The sequence below is a fragment of the Medicago sativa genome, chromosome 7 (genome assembly GCF_051527215.1).
Source record: "Medicago sativa cultivar Bolivia chromosome 7, Bolivia_mono, whole genome shotgun sequence".
Lineage (NCBI taxonomy): Eukaryota > Viridiplantae > Streptophyta > Magnoliopsida > Fabales > Fabaceae > Medicago > Medicago sativa.
Window position 1 is genome coordinate 5,526,287 of NC_140755.1, and position 12,342 is coordinate 5,538,628.

The window sequence follows — 12,342 nt, forward strand, 5'->3', positions numbered from 1 at the left end:
CTACATAAATTCCAAAAGTGTTGATAGAACCCGGGATTAAACCCATCAGACCCGGGACACTTATCCGGATGCATAGAGAACATAGCATCACGAAATTCAGCCTTAGAGAAAGGAGCCGTAAGAAGCTCATTGTCCGCAACAGTTATGGATTGACGGATAACATTTATAACCGGTACCGCAACATTATGTTGTTTTTGAAAGAGCTCGACAAAGTAATCTTTGGCCGTAGTTTGCATACCTTGAGAATCTGTGATTTTATTTCCTTCATTATCTTCCAAAGACAAAATACGGTTTACCTTTTTCCTCGCTGACGCGGAAGCATGGAAGAATTTTGTATTCCGATCCCCATCCTTGTTCCAATGTGTTTTTGCTCGTTGTTTCCAATATGCATCATCTTGCGCAAGTAACCGTTGCATCTTTTTACGAACCTCCAGCAGCTGAGATTGCGCAACACCTGTGTTATTGTCACGAAGTAGCTTTATTTGACGTGAACATTCCTCAATATTATGTTTCAACTTTCGACAATTATTTCTACTCCACAAGGACATGTCTGCAGCGCATGCTGTTAGCTTAGGAATAATAGGATGAGATGCATTCATATGCCAAGAGTTAGTAACCATATCATGAAAGCCCGGTTCAAGTTTCCAAGCATTTTCATACCTGAATTTGCGGTTTGTAGAAGGAGCACGAGGCACATATGATCTGTGTAAAAGAATTGGATAGTGGTCCGATGCCGGAGCAGCAAGAGTCTCTAACATTGCATTGGGAAATATGTTAAACCAAGCGTTGTTTGCAAGAGCTCGATCTAACCTTTCCTCCACTGCACGTGGTGTACCCAAACTCTTGAACCAAGTAAATGGATACCCTTCAAGTGGCACATCTGATAAACCAGAATCTAACACAGCTTGGCGAAAGCCGTTAATCAACCAACGTGGTCTTATGGTACGGCCTCTCTTCTCACAATCATCCATTATATCGTTGAAGTCTCCAAAAATGCACCAAGGACCTGCATATTCATTAGATAGATTGCGAAGGAAGTTCCACGCGGCTTGCCTACGTTCCCCGTTGGGGTACCCGTAATAGCCGGTAAGCCTCCAAGTACCAAGAACATTATTAATAATTTCCAAAGTGATATGGTTATTGGAATAATTAATAAGATTGCAATTTAAAGTAGAACGCCAAAAAATAGCAAGACCCCCGCTTCTACCGGTGCGGTCTACAGATAAACAAGCATCATAACCAAGAACATAACGAAAAGCTTCAATTTTATTTCTGTGGACTAAGGTCTCACTTAAGAAAAGAATATCCGGATTGAAGCGCCGGACAAGGTACTTTAAATCTGGAATCACACTCGGGCGACCTAAACCCCGGCAATTCCAAGCTACAAGACTCATGGACCCCGGCAGGCCTGAATTCCAGGACCTGCCGATACATCAGATACATCAGGTACATCATACAGCGGATTTGCAATTACATTCATGTCAGGAGACCCCCCATCACTAACATTCATGCCTAGATTAGTAACCCCTACATTCCCAACAGCAGACACAGTAGCTTCAGCATTATCAAGAGCAGCATTCTTGCCATCAGTCACGGTCAGCAGCCTTTTCCTTTTCCTCATTTCTGAACCAGTGTCCAACACTTCATCTTCGACATCACCAGCAAGGGAGGGAGTACCTGTGAGAGTCAGAGGAGTTGCACGCAGGCCAAGACCAAGAGGGCGGGGAGGAGTGAGCTCCTGGGGGAAAGTACCAGTAGAAGAATCAACACCAGACATCTGATGATCACTCGAGGTTGAACCGCTGCGAGAAGCATCAGGAATAGGATCCTGCAGCCATTTGTTGGTTGCTGCAGTGCCAACACGACGAGCCATTGGTTTGAGATCAGGTCCCCATCCACGAACACCGTCATCTGAGCCAATTTCGAAGAGTGCAGGGCACACTTTGTCCGAATGGCCAAGCAGACCACACCTATAGCAAAACACACCAAGCCTTTCATATTTGAAGAACACTGGGACATAATTTCCATCATTTACGCGAACCTTCCATTCTTTTTTCAGAGGTAGAGTAACATCAATCTGGGCTTTGATGCGCATATAGGAGCTATGCACTGAATTCCTGCTATCGTAGGCTTTGAAAGCACCCAAAAATTGGCCAACAGCTTGACCAACCCTCTGTTGAATAAATCCAAAAGGCAATCCATGTACCTGCACCCACATGTCCAGATGATTCAAGGCAACAGAACGTGGGACAATACCTGGAGCAATTCTGTCAACAACCAGATGGAAGTTGTCATATAACCATGGTCCTTCCTCCATGACCTTTGCAGCATCCATTTTGTGATGAAACTGGAACAAATAGCGTTCCCCTTCAGCCTGTAGGATGGTGACGCGTTTGACAGGCTTCCAAGTGCTAGCCATACGTTCAGCAAAATAGGCAAACTTGATCTGTCGGTCAGCCAGCACACGACCAATCAAGCAGTGCTCCAGAATTGGTGATGATGCAGATTCGGTGGCTAGGTTGAGGGTCAAACCTTCGTCGGCTAAGGTCAAACCAGCAAGGTTAAGTCCGTTTGGATCCATAGAGGAAGTGGGAAGCAAGAAAAGGGGATGAAAACGTGGAGAAGAAAGCAGGAAAGCTTGAGAAATCGTATGTATGAAACGGCTTTTAGGGTTAGGGTTGCAGTGAACATGACACCCATGAGGGTTGATATAAATAGCAACAGACAGAAACATCTAGACCATGCTGAGACGCCCAGAGACTTCTAGAACATGGATCAGATGAGGATCAAGCTCTAACAACTGGATTTGGCCCAGGTGAATGGCGGCAAACCAAAGGAGGATGCAAGCGAAACCCTAGCACAGCCAAACCCTAGGAGAGAAAATTGTTTACTTGTGTAATCTTATAAAATGATATTTTTTTTTCTCAATATTACTCTTGCGTATTTACTATATTGCTAAAAATATATGCATTTAGAAATTTTTTTTTTTTTTATGTTTATAAGGTCTGACTCAACTAACAAATTCTGATATCGTTAGACTAAACACATTTGTCTGGGTTTGAATTCGAAACCTTACAGTTATATGCAACAAAAACAACTAACGCCCATGAGAAAAAAAGTTTACTTTTTATTAATTATTTTCTCAAATAAAAATACAAAATGTAAATGTATTTTTCAAAATGTCCAATGTGACATCCTACCTGAAGACTTGGCGAATTTAAGCGTAAAACATGCAGAAGTAGTGTAAAATTCCACGGTGAAACCCAATTTTTATTTATAATAATTGACGGGTCATGTAATAAGAAAAGTTCTTTAACTTGAATTATTGAGATAATAATGTTAATATCTTATTTTGCCTTGTTAAAAAGAATGATAAATATATTTCTCCGAAATAGCAGTCAAGTTTTACTTATATAATATAATCTGATCAAAATTTTAAATTATTGAAGTCTTTTCCTCTGAGGACCGGGTTAACACAAAAATATTGTCACTGATGTTTTTACTCAAAGATAGTTATGGTGCAAAGAGTGTTTAGTTTAGTTGATGACATACAACTTGTAAAATTCATTTTAGAGTGTAGTTGAATGAGGTAGTTGAAAATTCTCAAAAAATATTTATACAATTCAAACGCTTCATTTGAATTCTTCTCATCTCTCTCTCTATGTATAGGGTGTATCAAGTGAGAGGAGTTTTAAAATGAGAGGTGAGAGCATTAAATATTAACCATTTGATTAAAACTAACGGTCCAGATCTTGTGTTGGCTTGAAATTGCAAATTTTGTCTCTTTTTCCAAAATCACGCGCGTGTGTAACTAGGGTATGCTCCAGCAATTACTTTCTCCCTTCTCTCTCCTCTTTCTCACTCTGTAACTCCTCCTTTCTCTTCTCATTTTTTATTCTTCTCATGACCCTTTGCAAACTATGACTATAGTTTCAACTCACATATTTTATCCCTTTTTCTTCTTCTTAGTCAGTAAGTCCTTTCTTACTTGTTCTCTCCTTTATAGATAAATTAGTAACCGTGGTTTGACGTGCTTGCATCTCAACATTTGCTATAAATTCATTTTCATGCTTGAAACTAAACAATTAAAATTCAGAACACACAAAAAAAACGTTAAATACTATTATAAATTGACTTCGATTTACAATCTCCCTTTAATTTTAGAACCTCTTGCAATTGACTGGTTGGTGTTCATTTTATTTCTTGAATTGAAACTGAAAATTATATCAGCAAAACAGTTAATCTTTGATTGAAGATTTGAAGTGATATTGTATTTCGCTTTGTTTATTTCTTCCAATTTATGCAGAACTAAAAAAGGAAAATATAAATTTATTTTGGAAAATTATTCTGAAAAACTTATTGAAACTTTCATCGTCATCTCATCCTTGACCGATCTGCAAAACACCCTGACTGATTTTCCAAATTTTAATATTAAAAAAATGACCTTTAACATTTTTTTATTTGAAGAACCTAACCAATTATTTGATGGATGATTCTTGAAGAGAAGAGGATGTTAAAATAGATGAGAAGATGACGCTGAAGGAAGAAATAAGAAAAAGAGGCAGGTTGCGCGTGGGTGAGGATTGGAAGGGATATATCCAAATTAAATAAAAAATACGATCTGAAGAGTTTGTTTTAATCCAAGGGCTGTCTTTTAATGCTCTCACCTCTCATTTTAAAACTCCTCTCACTTGATACACCCTCTATATATATATATATATATATATATATATATATATATATATATATATATATATATATATATATATATATATATATATACCCTAGTCTTCCCTTTAGAGAAATTTTCTCTATGTTTTTTCTTATTAGAAGACTTATGAGACTTTTTTCTCTTAATTTGAGAAGTATCATTAGAAGAACTAATTTTCTTCTTATTCTTTTTATCCACAGTAGGTTTTCCTAAATCAAAGGCAAATTGTTCACAAAATTCCCCTAATTGGTGTTTTTCGGTTAATTTTTGCTTTTTAAGCTGATTTTTTAACTTTATGTCATTACATAAAGAAAGACCTTCTTGAATACAAGTATTAGAAATTTGACCATAAGTAAGATTTGGGTAATTTATATTTATCCCATCATTTTTATTTCTCAAAGATTGCCTAACTTTTTCGGCAAAAAGATGAGGTAAGCCTTCTTGTTGCTCTAATAATGCAGAAATATAGAGGTTAACAGGAAATTTCACAATGTTTTTATATTAAACTGAGAAAAGATTACAAGGCGGAAGCAAAGCGTGCCTAAAAAGAAAAACAAACTTCCTATATAAAGGAAAAGAAGTTCACTATTTGAACCGGTAAAAGGCGACCTAAACATTCGGTAGCCAAAAACAAACGACAAACGAAATTATTGCTTAAAGCCGGGTGCTCATTGGGCCCCATCGCCACTTAAACAATAAAAACAACACGACAAACAACTTTAACCAAGTTGTCAAAAGAAAAAGCAAAAGGAAAAGCTAAAGCTAAAGTTGATTACGACTAAAGCAAAAGCTGAAAGAGACATATTGTCTTCTGAAAGATTCTTTGAGATAATTGCGGAGGAAATTATTTGGCTTTGCTTGCAACGATCTCAATCATTGAGTCCCAAATATCTTCCATCGTTGGATCTGGTTGAGATTCACCAGCTAACACATCTTCATCTTCATCAATTTCTTTGGACCCTTTTGAAGAGACTGACATATTGTCTTCGGGGAAAGAACAGAAAAACTGGTCTTTCATGAAATCAAGAACTCGGACCTTAATTTGATCATTAGTTTCTTGAGGATATTTCCTCTGAAAATAAGTCTTTACTTCATTCATAGAGAAGTTTTGAGTGTTGGTGGTTTTAACACTTTTGGCTTTATCAGATACAATAGAAGCCTTAATCTTATCAACCATGATTTTAAGGTCATCTGGACTCATATTAGTCCAAAATTTATAAAAGAAATTTCTTTGGAGAATAGGGACATTAAACCTGTCTTTAGAGATAGTGATATTCCATCTCCAAATCCATGGGATTTGGAATTTACAGAAAAATAGACAAGGACATTGTCCTGTAATAAGTTTGCTAGACGCAACCTTTTCAATTAAAGGACTGGCATTGCACCAGGATGTATACAAATTTTGTATTTCTTCAGGTAAAATTTCTAAGGATGGGCCAAATTTTTGCCACCAAGAAAAGAACCAGTTTGGAATAGATTTTTCCACAACTTCAGGGTTAATAGAGAAAAACCAAGAATGCTTGTTCTTGGGATTCTGGTAATAAAACATTTGGGTAAAAGCATTGACATAGTCCCAATAATTGAAATTGATAGAATTGTTTTGACTATCTATAATAGCTTTTTCATTATTGGGGTTGATTCCCCAATCTTTAGGGAGTAAAATCTTATTAAAGTCTTTGGTATTACCGTTATGGTGATTATGAGTGATGGTAACTGATCCTGATCCGATCAGAAGCATTTCAAGATGAGGTCTAGATTTTCCAGCCATTCCTGGATAGCATCTAGAGTCTAAATATCTGTCTTTGATAGACCAACCATCACTATTATTTAGTGAAAGATCTTCATCATCAATACACATAATGGTTTCTGTAATAGGGTTTTCAAAATACTCTTGAGAAGATTCTTCTTGAGTAGCTTGTTTGTAAGATATTGTCTTACCTTTAGCAGAAGAGGATGAAGATGCTTCATCTTTCTCTTTTTTCATATTAGAAAAAAAATTTCTATATTGGACCACTGACCAATTCCCAATAATAGGAACATTGCTTGCCATTGGTTCTTGGGGCAACATATTATTGCTCCCTTGGTTTCCTTGACCACGACCATATTGGCCACGGCCTCCTCTTCCCCTATAAGGGGTTGTCATATCCCTGTAAAAATTCACGGGTTAAAAAGTCAGCAAGAGAATTATTTTCTCCCTTAATATATTGAATATCAAATTCAAATGCAGATAATTGAGCTTGCCAATTAGCAAAGATTTGCTTAGCTACAAGATTTTTGACATCTTTTTCAATAATAGGTTTTGCTGAACTGCAATCAATTCTAAGCAGAAACTTTTGATTAGAAATAGGTGTTTCCTTAATATTAGTTTCGCGAAATCTAGATAAGACTTCACTAATATTATAAGGTGCCTCAATAATTTGAGGTCCTTTATTAGAACCATCTTTGATAAGAAATTCTAACATTTTTCTCTTCAGATTATTATCTGAAATACTATCAATGGCTTTTAAAGCTTCATCATGTTCTGCAGTTAGAACATTTAAACCATTCATTTCGACTATATTTTTCCAAAAGTCTATCTCCTCATTATATATATATATATATATATATATATATATATATATATATATATATATATATATATATATGGGTTATGATAGAAGACACCTTTTATGAAGGTGTCTTTTATCAAGTTACTCTATGAGCATTTGCGAAAAGACACCAACTTACTTTTAGGAAGGTGTCTTTTATCAAAGTTATAACTAAAAAATGAAAATCACACCTTAAGGTGTGACTTGATAAAAGACACCACCAAAGGGTGGCTTGTAACATAACCCTATATATATATATATAATTTCAATTTAGTTGGGTTGACGCAAAAGAGATGTAGAGAATGATGTAAAAGATAAGAAGATTATATTAAACAAGAGTAGAAGGGTACAAGAGTGGAAGCAAATGCGTGCTTCTTAAAGAAAACAAACTTCCCTTATATAGGGAAAGTGGTCACTATTTGAACCAGAGGCAACCTAAACAAACGGTAGCCTGTTACCAAAACGACAACAAATTTTTTGCTAAAGTCGGGTGCTCATTGGACCCCATCGACACCTTTACAATAATCAAAATAAGACAAACAACTATTACAAAAGAAAAAGCTAAAGCTAAAGCTGATATAGACTAAAGCAAAAGCTGAAAATGATATTGACAACGATGTTTTGTCTGCTGAAAGATTCCTTCTCAAATAATTGTCGGCAACTCTTTTCATTATGAATTAATTTCTTTTTGAAGCTATCTCAATCATGGAGTCCCAAAAATCTTCCATTGTTGGTTCTGGCTGAGATTCTCCAGCAAGGACGTCTTCTTCAACATCTTTGGAGTCTTTAGAAGATACAGACATACTATCTTCTGGGAAAGAACTAAAAAATTGATTTTTCATGAAGTCTAAAACTCTGACCTTAATTTGATCATTGTCCTCTTGCGGATATTTCTTATGAAAATAAGACTTTACTTCATTCATAGAGAAATTCTGAGAGTTAGGAGTTTTTACTCCTTTTACTTTGTCTAGTTTAATAGACTTAGTAATATTTAAGGCTATATTTTTTACATCATCTGAACTCATATTAGTCCAGAATTTATAGAAGAAATTTCTTTCTAAAATAGGAATATTATACTTATCTTTTGATATGACAATAGTCCATCTCCAAATCCAAGGGATTTGAAATTTACAAAAGAATAAACACGGACATTGTCCAGTGATCAGCATACTAGCGGCAACCTTTTCAATTAAAGGACTGTTATTACACCATGAAGTATACAAATTTTGTATTTCTTCTGGTAAAATTTCTAGAGATGGTCCGAATTTCTGCCACCAAGAGAAGAACCAGTTTGGAATAATTTTTTCCACAATATCAGGATTAACTGAAAAGAACCAAGAATGCTTGTTCTTTGGATTTTGATAATGAAAAACTTGAGTAAAGGCATTAATATAATCCCAATAATTAAAATAAATAACTTTATTTTGGCTATCTTTGATGGCCTTTTCATTATTTGGGGTAAGACCCCATTCTTTTGGTAAAAGAATTTTATTAATATGGCATTTTGAAAAACTTATAAAGTTTTGAGGATTATTGTTTTGGTGATTATGTGTAATGGTTATAGAACCAGTGGCTAATAAAAGCATTTCAAGATGAGGCCTGGATTTTCCAGTCATACCAGGGTATCCTCTGGTGTCGAGATATCTTTCTTTAATAGACCAACCATCATTATTGGTCAAGGAAAGATCATCATCATCATCAATACACATGATGGTTTCAACAATAGGGTTCTCAAAGTATTCTTGAGAAGATTCTTCAACCGTAGCTTGTTTGTAAGATGTTATCTTATCCTTTGAGGATGAAGAAGATGCTTCGTCCTTTTCCTTTTTAAGATTAGAAAAAGTCGGTCTACCTCTGTTGTATTGAACAACTGACCAGTCCCCTATTAGAGGTGCAACAACTTCAGGTTGGGGCGACATGTTGTTACTCCCTTGGGTAATTCATCGGCCATATTGACCTCGACCTCCTCTTCCCCTATAAGGGGTTGTCATTTCCCTGTAAAAATTCACGAGTCAGGAAATCAGCTAGGGAATTATTTTCTCCTTTTATGAATTGAATATCAAATTCAAAAGCAGATAATTGAGCTTGCCAGTTAGCAAAAATTTGTTTGGCTACAAGATTTTTGATATCCTTTTCTATAATGGATTTTGCAGAACTACAATCAATTCTATGTAAAAACTTTTGATTAAGTAAATCACTCTGAAATTTAGAAATACATTTAATAAAAGAAAGCATTTCTTTCTTAATTGTAGAATACTTAATTTGAGTAGGATTCCATTTTCCTGAGGTAAATCTAACTAAAACTTCTTTATTGCTATTGGGAATAACTTGTTTGAGAATACCTCCATACCCCAAATTAGAGGCATCAGTTTCCACAATTTTGAAGTGATTCGGATTAGCAAGAGAAAGACAAGGCAAACATTTTACTTTGCTCTTAATTCTTTGGACAGCTTGAGTATGTTCATTAGTCCACGGTTTAGGGTTATTTTTTAGCCTATTGTAGAGAATAGCAGTGTCATTAGACAAATATTCATAATAATCAGAAATATAATTAAGACTGCCTAAAAATCTTTGTAATTGGGTTTTATCAAGAATAATATCAGGAAATTTGGAAGCGAATTCAATGCTTCTATCAATAGGAATATTAGTTCCTTTGTCAATAGTATGACCCAAAAATCTAATTTTTGTTTGAAAAAGTTTCATTTTGGGTGCGGAGACAACAAGCCCACTACGTTTTACAACTTCTTTAAAAAAATTTATATGTTTGATATGTTGATCTATAGTTTTAGAAAAAAACTAGAACATCATCAATGTAAACAATAATGAAATCAGAGTATGCCTCAAAAATATCATTCATAATTTTTTGAAATTCAGAAAGGGCATTTTTAAGCCCGAAAGCCATAACAAGCCATTCAAACTGCCCAAAAGGAACAGTAAAAGCAGTTTTATATCTATCAGATTCTTTAATTTGAATCTGCCAATAACCTGATTTCATATCAAATTTTGAAAAAATGGAGGCAGTAGCCAACCTATTTAATAAATCTTTTTTTATTAGGAATAGGATACCTAATCCATTTTAAAACCTTATTAAGGGGTTTATAATTGATAACAAGTCTAGGAACACCACGTTCTTTTTCAGCTGCGTTATTATCATAAAAAGCTGTACAACTCCAAGGAGATTTAGATTTTCTAATTAGCCCTTTGTCAAGAAGAGATTGTATTTCTTTCCTACATAATTCTTGATAATTTTCATTCATTTGGGCTGGTCTAGCTTTTGTAGGAATTTGACTTTCATTAAAGTCATCCACGTAAGGTAAAGAAACAGTATGTTTCTTTCTATCCCAAAAGGCATTAGGAAGGCCATTGCAAACTTCATTTTTAAATTGAAGCTCTAAAGACTTAATTTGTCTTTGTATCTCAACCCTTTTAAGTTGTTCTTCAATATTAAGAAAACTAATTTCTTCTTTTAGAAAACATATTTGTTTTTCTTTTTTAGTAAGAAGTTCTTTAACTTCATTAATCATCCTAGTGTGAGGATCAGTAATAAATTCAAAAGTGATTTCTTGATTATTGATCGAAGTAGTAATACCCTTTTGATCAATGTTAATAATAGGCATAATATTATGTAAGAAAGGAGTACCTAATATAATCCTATGTGTTAAATTTTTAACCAAGATAAAATGGGTAGGTAAGCAAATATTTTGATTACAAATATAAGTATTAGAAAGTTTATAATTAACTTGAAATTTATCTCCTCCGGCTTGGGTAAAACACTTTTTTAGTTTTTAAAAATTAAAAAATTAAAATATAAGTTTTGAAAAGTGTTTTGGGTTTTTTAGCATTGTTTTTTTGAAAACTTGTTTAAAATGGTGAATTGTTTTTTGGCAACTTGCCTTTTACCTTCATTTAAGTCATGTATCTTCTCTGTCCAAGTTGGAATTCGCAGCAGCTATTCACCGATTTAGAGGCGCCAATGTCTATCAAAGCCTCTGTCGATAAACTCGTCAGAGAAATTCAACAATTCGGCAACCCTCTTGTGTTCCCCTGCCTGCGTACAAGAAGAAAATGTTGTGGGCAGGCATTGAGGTTGCTGTCAACGATGATTCCAACGCAAACCATTCGCTTAATGCAAAATCAAGTTGGCAGGCTCATTAGTGAGAGATGTTTAAGAGGTGTTGGTATATCAAGTGACGAGATTTCGTGACATGTGTATTGTTGGTTTGATGAAGTGAAAGAGAAAATTATGTTTGAGAATATACAATTGATGTTCTCATTTCAGAATATTTTTGAATTTTTCTAATTACATCCTAAAATGATAAAATTACCCTTAAATAAAATTTAATCTTAAACTCGTTTTAAGTATGTCATGTAAAATGAGTTTAAGTTTACATACTTAAACTCGGTTTAAGTAGGTCATGTAGACTGAGTTTAATTGTACATACTTAAAATCAGTTTAAGTCGTGTAAACTTAGTTTAGTTTAAGTAGGTCATGTAAACTGAGTTTAAGTGTACATATTAAAAGTTAAATTTTGTTTTAACCTCTTCATCTTGTTTAATGATTCTGCGTAATCTTATTTTAAGAATGTACATGTAAACTTGGTTTAAGTGGGTTAATTCATTTAATGTTCGTGTTGGACCATTAAATAACTGCGTTGTAAATTGCATAACATATCAACGTTGAACAATAAGAAAAAAATAGGAACTCTAGCATCATTGAAAAAGAAGAAGAAATTTAATTACTTATTTGCAATAGAGTATGAATGAAAAATGTTTTGATTTACTCTTTAATCTTTTATAGAGATTGACTGAACATTCATGATTGTTTGTGGGTGAAAGATGGTGAACTTTTAGAGTGACAATGAATAAAATCAAGGTTAACTTCAGATTAAGTTTTAATCTTTAACCTTTAATATTTTCTCAATAAAATAAAAAATCTTTAACCCGGGTATTTGGGCCCTGTGATTCGGGATTGTGAAGGGTCAATTAGCTAAGGGAAATTATATAAAAAATAATTTGACGGATTGTGAGTATACTGTTGAATTC